General features: G+C 43.8%; 1 long non-coding RNA gene across 3 annotated transcripts in view; it reads right to left on the bottom strand.

Annotated features, from left to right (window-relative positions):
* Positions 1 to 19,242, bottom strand: part of LOC143297425 (uncharacterized) — a 35,462-nt gene that overhangs the window by 3,457 nt on the left and 12,763 nt on the right. For 2 of the 3 annotated variants that reach the window (XR_013057270.1, XR_013057271.1), the window contains exon 2: positions 11,763 to 11,845. This is a non-coding gene — a long non-coding RNA (uncharacterized LOC143297425). Of the gene's footprint in view, positions 1 to 6,512; positions 6,605 to 11,762; positions 11,846 to 19,242 lie in introns of all 3 variants that reach the window. The other variant, XR_013057269.1, reaches the window with a different exon arrangement.

Below are 19,242 nucleotides of genomic sequence, written 5' to 3'. Positions count from 1 at the left end.
GAAGTATATATATATATATATATATATATTACACATATTCTAATTGTCAGACACAATGGATACCATGTAAGCCTATGTTCTTGGAGTACTTCTTTTCTTCCACGCTGTTTCCGAATGGTTACAGTTTCAGTTTAAATTTCTGAAGGAGGCGTCTCAATGCGTTCGGACAAATCCATATGCGCTACGCCACATCTGTTTGGCAGATGCCCGACAGGCAGCATAACCCAAAGCAATTAGTCAGGCCTTGAGTGCATGCATATATATTTTGCTTACCCATCCGAGAGGATTTCTGCCACAGAATTTGTGCCAGAGGACAACACTCTCGTTGCCATGGGTTCTTTTTTCCGTTGCGCCAAGTGCTTGCTGGACATGGCGACCTCGGTTTATCGTCTCATCCGAATGACTAGACGCTCAGTTTCATTTTCCAGTCAAACTTGGGAGAAAGGGCGAGAGCGGGATTCGAACCCAGACTCTCACGGACTCTTTGTACTGGCAGATGAGTGTCTTAACCATTCTGCCACCTCTCCCCCGTCTTTCCTAAAAATCGCAACGAAAGTGTTTTGTTTTCTTTCCTATTCAAATGAATATATTGAATGGTCGACTGACTCGTGTTTGCCTCACAGCCCATTACATTTCGTTTGTACGCAGGAAAACCCCCCCAAAAAAACCAAAACAACAGAAGTGAAAATAAAATGTTTATCCTAACCATGTAACGTGATACAAATTATCCTTGAGGGGCGACATTGTATGTAACACTTCACTGGAAACGCCGAGTTGCAACTGCAGTCTGTGTTCCAGCCCATTACATCGCTAAGTATGGTTCACTCGTATATGGTTAATCTGATCGTGCAATACATATTTTCTCCCCCCCCCCCACCCCCACCCTTCCATCCCCCACCCCCCGAAATTTATGTATCAGCAACCCCCCATACACCCCCATAGTTATATATATTTGTTTAAATTCCAAGGAAGGCAAACGAATGGCTCCTTGTCTTGTAAAACCTTTGTAGAGAATGAAACCAGTTAAAAAAAACACACATTTTTTTCGGGATCCTGGATATCAGGGTTATTTGTGAAACGTCAACATTGATGCTGTTTTTTTTTCTCTCACTCAAACGGCAGGTATCGTGGCTTGTAATCAAATATGCATATCTCTCTCTCTCTCTCTCCAGATGACAAGATTTTTTTTTAAATATAAAAAACCCTATAAAAAAAACAAAACAAAAAAACAAACAAACATTGTGCTTATTCATTTATCCTCTCAGAAGAAAATTACGTTCGGTTCCGTTCGTTTAGTTTCGTCTCTTTCTCTGTCTGTCTGTATGTATGTATGTCTCTCTGTCTCTGTCTCTCTATGACGTCATCACAATGGTGACGACGACACATGAAGACAAAAGTGGTCCAGACCAGAAGGCATTTTAAAAATATTTTAAACTAGTTGAACACAAAAACAACAAAATGAAATATAAGAAGAAACACATAACTGAGAAAGAATATATATATATAAAATAAATGAACAGACAAGGGACATTATCTGTCTCCACAGTCAAGAACTGTTCCGTATGGGGCTCTGGCAAGCGGAGACAATTCTCAGTTAGTCCATTGAAATGCGACTGTCTGTCTACACATATAATATATATTCATACATAATAACCAAGTTATGCAGATAAATTTGATTAAACATATAATAATAATAATGATATTTATAGCGCTGAATCTTGTGCAGAGACAAATCAAAGCGCTTTCGCACCAGCAATCACACGCATGAATAACTCTAAAACTGAAGAAACTGAAGACAAGGAAGAGGCAGAGAAGGGAGGCTATTTTAGGAAGAGGTGGGTTTTAAGGCCAGACTTGAAAGAGCTGAGTGCGGAGACCTGACGAAGCGAAAGAGGAAGTTCATTCCAATTGCAAGGTCCAAAGAAAGAACGGCCTGGAAAAGAGGAGTGATGTGCCCAGATCTTTTCTTTCTGAGGACGAGTCGGGCAGCATGCGCTGAAGGGACTGAACAGATGAAGCAGGCTAACCAGAGCTACAGTAGTCAAAGCGAGAGAGAAGAAGAGAAACGACAAGTCTAGATGTTGCGTCAGTGGACAGATATTTCCGGACGGAACTGATACGCCGCAATTGACAGTAGCAGGACTGACATGTCTGACTGTTAAAATTTTGCATGGATAGTGTGTTGTCAAGGACAACGCCGAGGTTCCTGACTGAACTGGAAAGAGGGATGGATGTACTGCCAAGTTTGTGTCAGTTGTGATGGAAGAGAGTTGTTGTTTAGATCCCATGATCATTGCTTCAGTTTTGTCCGCGTTCAGTTGTAACTTATTTAGAGTCATCCAGTTTTGTATGTCCAGGAAGCAGTTGGATGTTTTTTGCAAGAGCGACCACAGTTTTTCAGGGGTATTGCTCTTCTGGAGTTGAGTGTCATCAGCATAAGAATGATGAGTGACATTATGGCGGTTGATAATTTCAGCGAGAGGAGCAGTGTACAGTGTGAAGAGCACTTGGCCCGAAACAGATCCCTGTGGGACTCCATGTTCGATTTTAAAGGGTTCAGACTGGAAATTATGAACAGTGACAGACTGGAATCGATCAGTGAGATAAGATTTGAACCAGTTTAGAACAGTGCCGTTGATGCCAAATGTAAAATGAAGACAGGAAAGAAGGATTAAATGGTCTACCGTGTCAAAGGCGGTTGACAAGTCAACAAATCTTTTTTTTAATTTTTAGATACGACATTTATCATGCATATAAATTTACAAGTGCATATTATCAATCAATTAAACATTTAAGCACTTTATTGCCCACAAAGTACACATACTCACACCAAATATATATATATATATATATATATATATATATATATATATATACTGAATAAATTTGGAAATTTTCTTCCGTAGCATCCGAATGACATGAGAAATAACAACAATGACAGCAAATATGAATCTTTTTAAAAATCGTGACATGTACATACGAATTGGAAAAGACGCATAGAAAATCACGATCATAGATCTGGTGTTTCCCACTCAATTTTCCGTGCATATATATACCTAAAATCATGATATACACTGACGGTCATTAGTACTTCCAGGGAAAGTATTGAAATTAGTGCACACACACACACACACACACACACACACACACACACATAGAGGAAACAAACAGTCAATAAAAGCGATGTTGGAATTGTTCAGATTGCATAACTGATGCTAGAATGAAGGAATGTCTATTTCTATATTTAAAAACAAACAAACAAAAAACCCAAAACAAACAAACAAAAGGAAAAAAAAGAAAAAAAAGAAAAAAGAAAAGAGAAATTAAAATAAGCAAAATACGCAAACGAATAAATAAATGAATACATAAATAGATAAAACGAGAAAGTCTGCTTATCCACCAATTTGACCATCAACCTGTGGTAGGCCCTCAAGGCCAAACCAGCGCGTTGCGCTTATGCTTAAGTCAGGCATCTGCAGTTTTTTTTTTTTTTTTTTCTTTTTTTCTTTCCTTTCCTTCTTTCTTTCTTTCTGTTTTTCTACACACATGCGGTGTAGCATATAGTGGACAAGTCCGCACGCTTTTGACGCCGATCCTTGGAATTAAAAACGGATCAACCATCTGAACAATTTCCTTCTTTTAAAAAAAACACACACAAAAAAACATTGGTGCATCTCTTTCGATACACACACACACACAAACAGACACAGACACACACACACACACACACACACACACACACACACACGCCTCGTCCGCCTAGGAAGCGAGAGAATCTGAGCGCGCTGGTTCGAATCACGGCTCAGCCGCCGATATTTTCTCCCCCTCCACTAGATCTTCAGTGGTGGTCTGGACGCTAGTCACTCGGATGAGACAATAAACCGAGGTCCCGTGTGAAGCAAGCACTTAGCGCACGTAAAAGAACCCGCGGGAACAAAAGGGTTGTTCCTGGCCAAAGTCTGTAGAAAAAATCCACTTCGATAGGAAAAACAAATAAAACATACAAAAAAAGGAAAAAAAGAAGAAAAAAAAAGGGGGGTGGCGCTGTAGTGTAGCGACGCGCTCTCCCTGGGGAGAGCAGCCCGAATTTCACACATAGAAATCTGATGTGACAAAAAAGAGAAATACATATACAAATATATATATATATATATATATATATATATATATATATATATATATCACCCACTCTTAATATTAATTCCTTTTCTTTCTTCCCTCCCTTGTAGCAGTAGTAGCAGTAGTTGTAGTAGTGGTGGTGACAGAAGTAGCAGTTACTTCAGCCAGCAAATCCACTCAGCAGCAGCAGCAGCAACAGCAACAAGCAAGCAAGCAATCGACATAACACACGCTCAACCAGACACGAAAAAGACACCAACCAGACCAAATTAAGAACGAACACCACCGTAGTCTCATCCAGTCGACCACCCGTGTCCACCACCTCTTCTTTAGTCCAACCCCGACTGAGCAGCCTGCCTGATAATTTCTACCCTGTCCCAAACGCCCGCCGTCTCTCATTCGCTCGCTACGTCCGTCGATCGCTTTAGACCCCCCCCCCCCTCCTCCCCTCCTCTCCCACCCGCCCTCTCAACCCCTTAATTCCTCCCTGCGTGCAGTGCAGCATGAGCGAAGTTGAAGGAGGGGGGAACGGCACAGGATTTGGTGGCCCCGAACTCTTCTCCTCACCCCCCCTCCCCCACCACCACGGAACAAGGAGAGAGGGAAGAAGCGCGCGGATGTGATGTATGTATGTATGTTAGTAATATATTTGGTTATTCGATCAAGCTTCGCAACAAGTCTTTCTTTCCTACCCTGCCACGCGCGCGTTCTATATATATATATGTTCCCCCCCCGACGGAGAGGCTGTTATCTTGCTGCTTCTCTTTTACCTGGTTGTTCACACACACACACACACACACATGATAATAAAATTTAAAAAAAAAAGAACAAACAACAACAACAACAAAATAAATAGATAAAAAACAACAATAACAACCAGTCGTTGGTATGTAAGAAAGAGGGAGTGTGGAGGTGGTAGGAGGGGCGTATGGTGGAAGGCGGTTGTGGAGGTGTGGATGTGGGAGAGGGGATGTGTGGTGAGGGTGGGAGGGGGGGGGGGGGCTCGCGCACCCTTATGACTTACCTGTGCGGCCATCCTAGTCATATCTGTGTGTGTGTGTGTGTGTGTGTGTGTGTGTGTGTGCTCGTGGAGCGACCCCCACCCTCAACCCCCACCCCCACCCCCCACCCTTTTTTTCTTGCTGGGTTGGTCCACTGATCTAAAAAAAAAACACAAAAAAAACAAACAAAAAAACCCCTCTATTTTTATATTAGTGGGGTTGGTCCCGGAAGCTCTTTAAGATGGGACCCGAAGAAGTTTAGAAAAAAGGAGCAGTACCCTTTCTTACTTCTCTTCTGCACCTCCTCACTCCATCTGCCGACACCTCCACCCCCTCACAACCACCACCCCCTATAAAAAAATTTAAAAAAAAGAAAAAAAGAGAGTTTGATTCCGTTCGGAGGAACCATTGTGGATGGAAAAAAAATGAGGGGTGGAGGGGTGAGAGGGGAGAAGGAAGGGGACGTAGTGGGTGGGTGGGTTTGGAAGGGAGAGAGAGAGAGAGAGAGAGAGAGAGAGAGAGAGAGAGAGAGAGAGAGAGAGAGAGAGAGAGAGAGAAGACAAAGTGAAGGAGAGAATCTGGTGATACAGAAACAAAAAAGCATACAGAAAGAGAAGAAGAACAAGAAGATGAAGAGCAAGAAGAAAACAAAACAAAACAAAACAAAAAGCCGCCTTCTGCGTCGTATCGAGAATAAATTTCATTTGCTCCTTCTTCTCTCCCTCCTCCTTCTCTCCCTCCTTCTCTCCCTCCTTCTTCTCTCCCTCCTTCTTCTCTCCCTCCTCCTTCTCCTCCTGTTTCACCATCTCCTCCTCTTTCTCTTCCTCCTTCTCCTCCTCCTCCTCCCCCTGTTACACCATCTCCTTACCCCCTCCTCCTCCTCCTCCTCCTGAACCACCATCTCCTCCCCCCCTCCTCCTCCTGTTTCACCATCTCCTCCTCCTTCTCCTCTTCCTCCTCCTTCTTCTCCTCCTCTTGTTTCACCATCTCCTCCTCCTCCTTCTCCTCCTGTTCCACCATCTCCCTCCCCCCCCCTCCGTTCCCCCGCCCACACACACACACCCTATACCAACCGTTCTCAACACCTTAAAATGAAACGACTAGATTTAAATCTGAAATTCTGCTTGAAAATAAATAAATAAATAAATAAATAAATAAAATCAAGAAAGAAACGCTGACCCAAAAAGGTTCATTTACAAGCGCAAAGAAGGCAGGGGTTAAACATAAGGAGGGGTGGGGGGGGTGGGGGGGGGGTGGGGGTGGCGGGGGAGGGGGGGACGGAGAGAGAAAGGGGGGAGGGGGGCACACACACACACACACACACACACACACACAAAAGAAAAGAAATAAAGGGGCAGCTCTAACTTAACCACTCCCCAAAGTACTGTTCACCTGCACAGAACGACGTCAGATGCAGAACGAACCATTCAGAGCACAGCTTCGCGGCGTAGCAGCACTTCTTTCTTCGGTAACACTGACACAGCCTGAGAATAGAAGACCAGTTCATGCGTGACTGGGAATAATGCTTTTCGGAATCTGGTGACAAGGATGGGGGTATGCGGATAGAGGTGGTGTAGGTGGGTGTGGGGGAGAGGGGTGGGGGATGTGGGGGGCGGTTTGGGGGGGGGGGCTGGGGGGTAGGCGAGAGGGGGTTGGTGTGGGATGAGAGGAGGTTTAAAATGTTAAAATGTTAACAGTTTTCGTCTTTCGATTTTTTTGTTTTTTTTTTTGATTTTTTTTTTTTTGGGGGGGGGGGGGCGGGGGGGGGGGGGGGTTCAGAGCTTACACAGTCTATTTATAGCAGAAACGCTGGAAATAATAATTATGGCCCCTGATACCGACATGACATCAAGTTGAGCGAGCAGGCAGCCTGACCCCCACTTTTTAAAATTTGACATCGTTGCTTCAAGCCCTGCCCTGGGGCCGCACAGCACCATAATTATCAGCACTGCTCAATTGAATTAAAAAAAAAAAAGTTTGAAAATTACACCGCGTTAAATACAAAACTCTTGTTACATCTGAAAAAAAAATGTAGATATTAAAAAATAAAAACCTGCAAAATAACGTTTATGACATAGTATGCACCATAGAGCAAATAAGACTAGGAAGTGCTGAGGAATTCAGCTCTTCAACTTAATTTGTCATTCCCAGATAACTTTATAAAAAAAAGGTAAAACAATCATATATATAAATTCTTCAAAGCCGCAATTATGATACAAGGAGCAAATAAGACTAGGAAGTGCTGAGGAACTCAGCCCTTCAACTTAGTTCATCATCCCCAGATGACAAGAAAACTAGCTAAAAAAAATTCTAAGCCGAAATCCTGATAATCTATGAACAAAGTAAACGAAATGTTACGATGCTACCACGCCTTGTTTTGTGTCGTACTTGTCGTACCCGGCTTTTGGTTTAAGTAATCTTTAATTGTTCAACAATACACATGATTAAAATGCAATCAATGACAAAAGAGCGTCGACAAGCTTAAAGCTTAGAGTGTTGCTCACAACGTTGCACTTCAATTTTAACATGACGGCTGATGAACCATATTATCAATTGTATCAAATAACATTCATAAACAGTAAGTAGTGACATAATGAAATAAACAAACAATACTACTATCAATATTAACATGAGATTAGATTCATTATCACCAGAGTAATCGGCCTGATAGAAGAGAAACACGAAGGGAAAAAAAAGAAGAAATTTAGGAAAATGGTGGGTAAGGTGGTGGGGGAACAGGGGGAGGAGAAATTCTGACAGATCATTGGCCAATCCATTCAATTTTGAATATTTGGTCAGTCAAATAAATCCAACAAATATTTTACGAATAGAATATTGTTGTACCCGTTCTTCAAAACACCTTCTACGCTTAAAATCTATTTGAATCGGATTTTCGGGGGAGGGAGTGCAGAACAGTCAGGTGTGGCGTGTGGAGCGCGTTGTGTCAGTTTCAGTTTCTCAATGAGGCGTCACTGCCTTCGGACAAATCCATATACGCTACACCACATCTGCTAGGCAGATGCCTGAACCAGCAGCATAACCCAACGCGTTTAGTCAGGCCTTGAGTGCATGCTTATATTTTTGTTTACTGATCAGAGTGGACTTCTACTTCCACAGACTTTTGCCGGAGGGCAACACTCTCGTTGCCATGGGTTCTTTTTCAGTGCGCCTGTAAGTGCGTGCTGCTAACACACGGGACCTCGGTTTATCGTCTCACCCGAACGAATGACGACTAGATGCTCAGTCTGACTTTCCAGTCAAACTTGGGAGGAAAGGCGAGAGCGGGATTCAAACCCACACCCTCACGGACTATACTGGCAGCTGAGCGTCTTAACCATTCTGCCACCTTCCTTCCCCCTAAGGAGGAGCATGCAGAAGTATAGGCTGACTCGCAACACTGACCCCAGAGCAGCTGAAGCCACCGACGGTGCGTGTGACGATTGACTCACTGACATGGCTCTGCTCACAGTTCAACCTTGGCATCAGGTTAAATGTATTTCGCGACAGGTTGAACACGCCAGTTCTAGCCCCGTCGATCCACCTTGGCGTAATGAGTTGGTTGATGAAGAGTACATTAAGCACAACCGGAAACCGATTCTTACGGCCCTCATTTATTCATTCATTCATTTATTCATTCATTAGTTAATCAATCTGGTTATTCATTTTTCCCTCGAGGCCCGACTGAGGGCGTTGGGTCACGCTGCTGGTCAGGTACCTCTCCTCAGCAGATGTGGCGCAGCGTACACGGATTATTGGTTCGAACGCAGTGACGCCTCCAAGAAAGACTGAACTGACGAAGCAAGCGAACTAAACTTCCCTATGAAGACATCCCTTGACCCATTTGGCTAAAGTTTACATATAAGATTCACCAAAGCATTATTCCAAATGATGAACATGATTATCAACTAATAACGGCACACTTATAATAATAATAATGATAATGACAGTATTTACATTTGTGCAGAGACAAATGTAAGCGTTTCACACCAGTTATTCACACGCATGCGTAACTCTAAAACTGAAGAAACTGAAGACAAGGAAGGGGCAGGGAAGGGAGGCTATTTTGGGAAGAGGTGGGTTTTAAGGCCAGACTTGAAAGAGCTGAGTGCGGAGACCTGACGAAGCGAAAGAGGAAGTTCATGCCAAATGCAAGGTCAAGAGACAGAGAAAGAACGGTGTCCAACAGTGTAGTGTTTGAATCTGGGTATGCGTAAACAGAGTGGATCCGAAGCCGATCGTACAGAGCGAGATGGAGGTGAAGGCAGCCATGAAGATAGGAAGGGGCAGATCTGTGAATACATTTATAACATAGAGTGCTGATCTTATACTTTATTCTGTGTGAGACAGGGAGCCAATGGAGATGTTGCAAAAGAGGAGTGATGTGCCCAGATCTTTTCTTTCTGAGGACGAGTCGGGCAGCAGAGTTTTGTATGCGCTGAAGGGACTGAATAGATGAAGCAGGCAAACCAGACAATAGAGAGTTGCAGTAGTCAAGGCGAGAGAAGAAGGAGAGAAACGACAAGTCTAGATGTTGCGTCGGTGGACAGATATTTCCGAATGGAACAGATGCGTCGCAATTGACAGTAGCAGGATTGACATGTTTGACTGATAAATTTTTGCACAGACAGTATGTTGTTAAGGACAAGAGGGATGGATGTATTGCAAAGTCTGGTTTTGTCAGCTGCGATGGAAGAGTGTTTTTGTTTACTTCCTATGATCATTGCTTCGGTTTTGTCTGCGTTCAATTGTAACTTATCTAGAGTCATCCAGTTTTGAATGTCCAGGAAGAATTTAGATGTTTCCTGCAAGAGCGAGGACAATTTTTCAGGGGTATCTTCTGAAGTTGAGTGTCATCAACATAGGAATAATGACTATAATTGTGGTGGTTGATAATTTCAGCGAGAGGAGCAGTGTACAGTGTAAACAGAACTGGGCCTAAAACAGATCCCTGTGGGACTCATTGTTTGATTTTAACAAATTCAGACTGGAAATTATCGACGATGACAGACTGGAATCGATCACTGAGATACGATTTGAACCAGCTGATGCCAAATGTAAAATGAAGACGGGAAAGAAGGACTGAATGGTCTATCGTGTCAAAGGCGGCTGACAAGTCGAGAAGAGTGAGAAGGGAAATTTTTTTCCCGAGTCGGACGCTAGATTGTTCAGGATGTGAAGGAGAGTGGTTTCGGTGCTGTGGTCAGCACGATAGGCAGACTGAAAAGGGTGGATGAGATTGTTGAAGCAAAGGTGGTTTTTGAGCTGCTTTAGGACAGATTTTTCAGAGTTTGGACAGGAAATGAAGGTTAGAAACTGGTCGATATTTTTTTCAAAATGTTTGCATCAAGGTTCGGTTTAGAAGAGGCCGGACGACTGCAGTTTTGAAATTGGATGGAAATGTTCCAGTGAGAAGGGATGAGTTGACAATAGTGGTGATTGTGGGGAGAAGCTGTGAGACACACTGGGAAAAGACAGAGGCTGGTATAGGATCGAGTTCACAGGATTTCATTGTCATTTCTTTCAGGATTTCATTCACTTCTTTTTCAGTCAATGGGATAAAGGAATGGAGAGGAGTGCCGCTGAATTGAGGATCAGGATGAGCGGGTAGGAAAAGGCATCTGGTCCAAGCTCGTACGACTATTTTGGACTTTGTCGAAAAAGAAAGAGGAGAAGACATTGAGGAGTTCAGATAAAATGTAGGCAGAAGCAAGAGAAGGTTTGTTTTTTGGGTTTTTTTGTTTTGTTTTGTTTTTCTTGGAGAAAATTTGACATGATAGAATAAAGAGATTTGATGGATGTGGCTTCGAGAACGTGAGAAGAAAAGAAGTTTGTCTTCGCTGATGAGATCATATGTTTGATAAACTTATATTGCGCTTTCATTTATATAGTATATGTACGATAAGTTTTACAGTAACACGTTAGTGAGACACAAAGCACACAAGAACACACTACACACGCACACACACACACGCGAGCGCACACACATACACACACACGCGCACACACATGTACACGCATACAGACAGACACAGATACATACAAGCACGCGCGTGTGCGTACGACCCCCTCCCCCACACCACCCCCTCACACACACACATTCTTACAAAAACAATCACTCTCCACTCTCTCCACCCCACCTTACCCCCACCACCACAGAGTCACTCAAACACAACCTTCTTATCCCCCCCCCACCACCGCCCCGGAACAGGACACACACACACACACACACACACACACAGTCACACACCTGAACTCACACCCTCACCTATAACCACAACCACCCCTGCCCCACCCACCCACTAATCCCACACACAGTTAGTACAACGCGACAGAGAACTTCCTGGTTCGCAAACCTACCTGGTGTTTCTGACGGAACGCATTTGTATTGTTTTCACTGCAGACTTGCTAAGAATCCGGAATCATTACCCAGAAATTACAGCGGCTTGTGACATACCTGTTGGTAGACTTTCAAGGATAGCATGGCATACAAGAAAAGAACCACACACACACACACACACACACACACACACACACACACACACGAAGCTCGGAATGAATGGTCTAGGGTTTCCAAATGTTCTCCCCCTTCCATACAATGTTACTCCCCCGACTACTGACAGCCCACCGCTTTATTCAAATAACCTCGTCCTCTCCTCGAGACTTGGCCTATCCTGGTGACCTGGGCAAGGTTTCTGTAACATGTCTCCGTCTCCATGTCACTCTGCCTGGAAACAAACAAAACAAACAAACAAGCAAATAGATAAACAGATAAATGAACAAATAAATACATAAATAAATAAACGAATGAATAAATGAATAAACAAACAAACAAAAACCGAATAAATAAATGAATGAATAAATAAGTAAATGAATAAACAAACAAATAAATGAATAAAAGAACGGATGACTGTGTAAAGGAATAATCGAATCGAGTAAATAAACGCACAATAGTTAAATGAATAAACGATATTCAATAAACAAATTGATAAATGAATAGATTAATGAATGGCTGAATGAGCTGATAAACGAAGTAATGAGTAAGTAAATGGCTTGAATAAATAAAGACATTCGATTGATGAATAAATAAATGAACTGATAAAGAAACAAAACAAAACAAAAAACAATGGAAAGAGAGGAAAACATAACTGATACAGAAACAAATGAAAAAATGGGCCAAAAATAAATGCACAAACCAATAAACAAATAAAAACACAACCTCATAAAAAAAAGGTTAACAGATAATTCAATTCAATACCTGTTCGGTTTAAAATGAAGAAACAGTAATTTTTCCAGTTCCGCCTTGGTATGATCTGTTTATAAATTTATGCATGCTTTATTGCAAAATAGTCAATAACCGAATAAGAGAGAGAGAGAGAGAGAATAAATGAATTAATGAAGAAGTGAACATACACACACACGCACGCACGCACACACACACACACACACACACACACACACACACACACACACACTCATATATATAGAGAGATAGATAGATAGATAGATAGATAGATAGATAGATAGATAACACAAACAGGCAATAACGAGACGATGAGGGGACTTACAACTTTCTGTCACCTATCTGCTTTCAGTAAATGAACGTAAAACAAATTATAATTTAAAAAAAGACGAAGAAAGAAGGCTCTCGTGTGATTCCTGTTGAGCAATATCAACAACAACAACAACAACAACAACAGCAGCAACAACACATCAGACAACGATTTCCGAATTCTTATGTATACTTTTTGGCGAACTGCCCCACGAAAAGTTCTTACTAAATCGATTTCTTACGGCTCAAGTTAAACTGCAGGTTTTCCAAAGGGCGTCGTCTGTGTATCAGAACGACGAAAGAACGCCTAAATTAGGACAGCGCATTCATTTTTGTATTTGTATTTGTATTTCTTTTTATCACAACAGATTTCTCTGTGTGAAATTCGGGCTGCTCTCTCCGAGGAGAGCGCGTCGCTACACTCCAGCGCCACCCATTTTTTAAATATTTTTTTTCCTGCGTGCAGTTTTATTTGTTTTTCCTATCGAAGTTGATTTTTCTACTGATTTTTTCCAGGAACAACTCCTTTGTTGCCATGGTTCTTTTACGTGCGCTGAGTGCATGCTGCACACGGGACCTCGGTTTATCGTCTCATCCAAATGACTAGCGTCCAGACCACCACTCAAGGTCTGGTGGAGGGGAGAAAAAATATCGGCGGCTGAGCCGTGATTCGAACAACGCGCTCAGATTCTCTCGCTTCCTATGCGGACGCGTTATCTCTAGGCCATCACTCCACATTTAGCTTACCTGTCACGTGTGTCACTCGCCTAACTCTCCACGCAAGAAATTTAACACTGTGACTGCGTTCATTGTGAATACTTTTGATCTTCAGATCCTCGATTTCCTACAGTGTTGATCTGTGATCCGAGATGGGGTTTTTTTATGCACTGTCTGAACTGTGCATGTAGGTGACACCAAAAGTTTGTTTCAGTTTCCCAAGGAGGTGTGTTGTGTCTCTGCGTTCGGACAATTCCATATGCACCACACCACATCCGTTAGGCCCATGCCTGACCAGTAGCATAACCCAACGCGCTTAGTCAGGCCTTGAGTGCGTGCGTATTATGATTTGTGTACCTATCAAAATGGAATTCTTCAACAGAACTATGACAGAATTTTGCCAAAAGACAACAACAACAACACATAATTATGTTGCCATGGTTTCTATTTCAGTGCTGCCAAGTTCGTGCTGCACACGGGACCTGTGTTTATCGTCTCATCAGAATGACGAGACACACAGTTGATTTTCCGGTGCAGCATCCCAGATTGTCCCCCACCTGGAAACGTCCCCAGGGGGACAAATTGACCGCTGGAAATGTCCCCCGGGGACTTTCTCACCGTTCATAATGTCCCCTGCGGACATTGTTAGCGGCCAAAATGTCCGCTTCCTTGGGTTTTAGCCTCGTTCTGAAATGTCCCCCTCACCCTGAAAATGTTCTCCCCAAGTATCCCGTAACGTCCCCTTTGCCAAAAATGCCCCCACGCGCTCGCAGATGGAACAAACGTTCTGTTGGAGAAAAGCTGGGGGCGTGAGAAGGGGAGGAGGGGGGGGGATGGGTCATTTTCGACGGAGGGGAAGTTACGGGATACAAGAGGTTGAAGAGGTTGACATTTTCAGGGCAAGGGGGACATTTCAAAACGAGGCTAAAACGCAAAAAAAAGGGGGACATTTTGTCCGCTGAAAATGTCCGCATGGGACATTATGAACGGTGAGAAAGTACCCGGGGGACAACTCCTGCGGTCAAATTGTCCCCCGGGGACGTTTCCAGGTGGGAGACAATCTGGGATACTACACCGGAAAATCAAACTGTGTGTCTCGTCATTCTGACGAGACGATAAACAGAGGTCCTGTGTGAAGCACGAACTTTGCAGCACTGACGTTTCCGGGGTGGGGGGGTCAGTCTGGGATGCTACACCGGTCAAACTTAGTAGAGACAGGGCGAGAACGGGATGGAATCCTTGGCTCGAAGCATTGGACACTGTAGTGACAGATAAAGGTGCAAGTACTTCGTGTTGTTCGGTCTTGTAGTTTAGGGGTGAAGAGTGGGCGAGGGGTATGGCGGGTGGAGGTGGGTGGGGTTGAGGGTGAGGTGGGGGGGGGAGGAAATGAGGGTAAAGGTAGGGGAGTGAGGGGAGTGTGGGGGTGGGGGGTAAGGGGGGGGGGGGGGGGTTCGGAGGGGGAAGAAAAATAAAAAAGATTGGAAGCAGGTAGGGAGGGGAGGGGGAAAGGGAGTCTTGAGCGGTGGGGGTCGGGGGGGGGGGGGGAGAGAAAAGGGGTGTAAGCATCTATGAAAGTGAGAGGGTAAAAAACAAGTTATCGGTGTGTACATCGTTTTCTTTCTTTCTTTCTTCTTCTTCTTCTTCTCTTCTTCTTCTGGCAAGTCACCCGAAGTGCACTGATTGAAGGCTCCTTTTTATCAAACAAGTGACAAAGGGGGGAAAACGGTTCGAGGGAGGGAGGGGGGGGGGTTCAGAGGGGTGGGGGTGGGGGAAGGGGGGGAGGGGCGGCGGGGTGGACCCAGCCTGCATTACAAGAAGAGCGCTGTCCCCTCATAGCCATGCACTTGCTGTCCACACAGATCAGATTTCCCAACAACAGAAAATCCACCCCTTCCTTCCTCCTCCTCCTCCTCCTCCTCCTCCTTCCACTTTACCTTCCCTTCCCTTCTTCCCACCACTCCCCACCCACCCCAGTCAAACATAACACACTCCCCCCCCAACACACACACACACACACGAACCAGAGTGGTCATACTATTCTCTCCCTCTACAACTGCCATCCCCACCCTTACACACACACAAAAAAAAAAGACAATAAAACAAAACACACACACACACACACACACACACTCACACACAACAAAAAACAACAACAATACGAACGCGTGCGCGCGCGCACACACACACACAACCACTCACACGCACAGAATCACACACACAAACACCCACACACGCACACATAGTCACTCACACGCACGCACACACACACACACACACACAAAAGAAAAAAACCCAAAAACACTACAGACACACACACACACACACACTACCACACACACACACACGCACACAACACACACACACACACACACACACACACACACACACGCTACAACACACACACAGCACACACGCACGCCCGCACACGCACATATAGTCACTCACACACACACACACACACACACACACACACACACACACACACACACACACACACACAACACACACACATATTCCTCCAAGACCCCTCCAGTAGTGGCAAGTCCCTTTATCCCTTCTTGAGAAGAAGAAGAAGAAGAAGTAGAAGAAGGAGGAGAAGGAGAAGAACAAGGAGGAGAAGAAAACATCAACAGACTCCAGGACCGACGGTCACTGCAGGAGTGTCTAGGAAAGGTGGTGCCACTCTCCCTGGGTGACCGGAGCAAACACCTGTCAATCAGTGAAGGGACCTGTTCGATATACATTTCTTCTTCTTCTTCTTCTCCTTCTCCCCCTGTGCCCCCCGTGCCCCCCGTGTTTGGGGGCTTGGAGTGGGGGGTGGGTGGGTAGAGGGAAGGGAGAGGAGAAGCCGGTGAGCGAGAGAAGAGGTGGGGGTGGGGAGGGAGGGGAGGGAGGGAGTGGCGTCTTTTAAAAAAAAAAAATTTTTAGTTTTTCGTCTTCTCCCAAGAGGGAAAAGCATTCACCTAAAACCTCCACAAGCCCCTGTCCAACCAACCCTTCTGCACCCTCTTCAAATCGCCCACTGGTCAATGAGGTGGTGCTTTGGGGGACATGGACGGGGGCGGGGGGGGGGGGGGTGGGGGATAGGGGGCAGGAAGGAGGGGTGGGGGTGCGGGGGATGGAAGGGAGGGGACGTTAGGTGGAAGGGGGTGGGGGGGGGCGTGTTATTTTATCCTACCCCTCCGAAACCAAGATCCTGAACAAACTGTCAAAGCGTGATGGAGCACCGAGCATTTCCTCCTGTCCAAAAAAAAAAAAAGAAAAAAAAAAGAAAAGAAAAAAGAAAAACAGCTCCACTCGCCAACTTGTGTGTGTGTGTGTGTGTGTGTGTGTGTGTGTGTGTGTGTGTGTGTGTGTGAGATTGTGTGTGTGTGTGTGCGTGTGTGTGCATGCATGCGCGTGACGAATTGGTTCAAAAACAATTTCTTCCAAACTTACGCTTTTTGCTTTCTCACATGAGAAAATTCATTCAAACTGTAATCGTTAAAGTTTCTAGTTTTCAAAATTGTAAGGTAATTCAATTACAGACTACGAGAAATCAACCCGTCACGAAAAAAAAAATAGTATAAGAAAAGAAATTATGAAGATATCAGAAAGTGTCTCATCATACCGTTAGAGAAAAACAAACAAACAAACAAACAAACAAACAATCTTTTCACCCACTTCATAACGAACGCAGTGAGGCAAGAAATGAAATCCACTTGGCATGATAAATCAAGGTACCCAGTCATGGACGCGGCCGCACACAAAACAGAAGGGAAAGAAAAAAAAGCAGAACGAAAAAAAATAACAACAACAAAAAAAAACCCATCACCACCACAAACACAATCACAGCAATGCCAGGGGAGGGGGTTGGGAGGCTCGAACACCCACCCCTCCGAACAAAACAATCCCAAACAAGGACGGGACCACTGTCACTGACGATGAACAGTCCCATAAAAAAAACAACAACAAAACTGAGTACCAGCAACAAACGAACGCAGTTCTACCGAGAAGAACGCCTCCTCAAAAGCAGCACCTTGAAACAAAACACGGAACACCGTCGAGGCGAATACATCCTCCAAGGAAATTAAAAAATTATATAATCAAAATCAATTACAAATCGAATTAAATTACACAGGCGTATAGGACTGCCGAGATGAACGCTTCTTCAAGAGCAAATAATCATTCCACACACAAAGTGCAGCACCTCTGGGGGTTGCCACAAATGGAATACATATGACCTACATATCCACAGAAGGCTTTTCTCCGATGGAACGTACCATTCCACAAAAGACGCACCGACGCTGGGGGTTGACTCACTTAACTCAGTCACGTTTAAATCCACCACGGAATCACCTTTCTCCAAAGCAATGTACTACCCCCTAAAGGCGCACATCAAAGACAGAAAAAAATCACCATTGTATACTCCTTTCTCTTCGTCGCTTAAAGCAACGATCCCCCCCTATACGTGACATTACTCAGATATACACCATCAACAACAAAGCAAAATGAAGCAATACTTGGATCGCCACAGTAATGGGCCGACCAATCAACAGTTGCTTACCCCACCCCCCAACTACGCAGTTTCTTCGCCAGTGTAGACGCTGCACTGCATTTCAAAATGTTCTTTATTAAAGTTAGCTAGTTACGTGTTAAATAGTCCAGTTGGTTGTTTATTGTAGGTCCCCACATCATCCTCGTTTTAAATAATAATCTATGAAGTATAGCATGCAATTATCTGATTACTGATTGATTTTCTGTCCTTATCCCGTTTCCCACATCCCCCATCTCACACACACTCTTCCAGTATTATGTTTTTCTTTCTCCAGTCACTGACATCCACCCTCTCCATTTTACATTTTGTACTCTTTCTTTTCCACATTCTGTTCTCTCTCTCTTTTCCTTCCTCAATCCCCTCCCCCCCCCCCCACACACACACCTCAACCGCCCCCTTTTCAGTTGAATATTCCTTCCCCTGCCATTGACTTTCACAAATGATTTCTAATTAATGATAATAATAATCACCATTATGATTGAAAAAATAATAATACAAATAATGATAATAATAAAATATCATTTATTTCCAGTCTAATATCATCATCTTAGATGAACAGACTATAAATGAATTACGACGAATAAACGACGTGTAGACGCCACCTTTCCCTTGAAGACACGTCAGTTCCAACTTGCCATTATCATTCAAACAGAAAAGAGCAAATAATCGACTGTCGGCTGAGACTGTAACCGATCTGAACTACGATCTTTCATCATCGACACATGTTGAATGATCGTCTACAAGTTTCACTCTCAGTATGACTGTCCAGTGGCAACATACACGAAACCTTGTGCATGTTTGTAATATTCTGACGACGTACCCACTTTCAATGCTAAACCACAGATCTCTCAATCAAAAGAAGAAGAAAAAAAATTATCAATGAGTATGAAAGCACTTCTCAACACATACGCGTGATTTCTATTGTACTTTGATAAGAAAGCAAACACACTTGCAGTCAGGAAATAAAGGGTGGGGTGTGTGTGTGTGTGTGTGTGTGTGTGTGTGTGTGTGCGTGTGTGTGCGTGTGCTCTCATATCATCGTAGCGACGCACTCTTCCTTGGGAGAGCAGCCCGAATTTCACACAATGAAGTGTGTTGTGACAAGAAGAGTAATACAATACAATACAGTACAATGTTGTCTTAAGCACGCCAACTAATACAATACAATGCAATGTTCTATCTTAAGCACGCCAACTAATACAATACAATAAAATAATTTTGTCTTAAGCACGCCAGCCAATGCAATACAATACAGTATTCTATCTTAAGCACGCCAACCAATACGATAACCAATGCAATACGATACAGTATTCTATCTT

Source organism: Babylonia areolata, chromosome 22, assembly GCF_041734735.1.
Source record: "Babylonia areolata isolate BAREFJ2019XMU chromosome 22, ASM4173473v1, whole genome shotgun sequence".
Taxonomy (NCBI): Eukaryota; Metazoa; Mollusca; class Gastropoda; order Neogastropoda; family Buccinidae; genus Babylonia; species Babylonia areolata.
The sequence above is the reverse complement of the archived record's forward strand: the minus strand, read 5'-3'. Positions and strand labels throughout refer to the sequence as shown.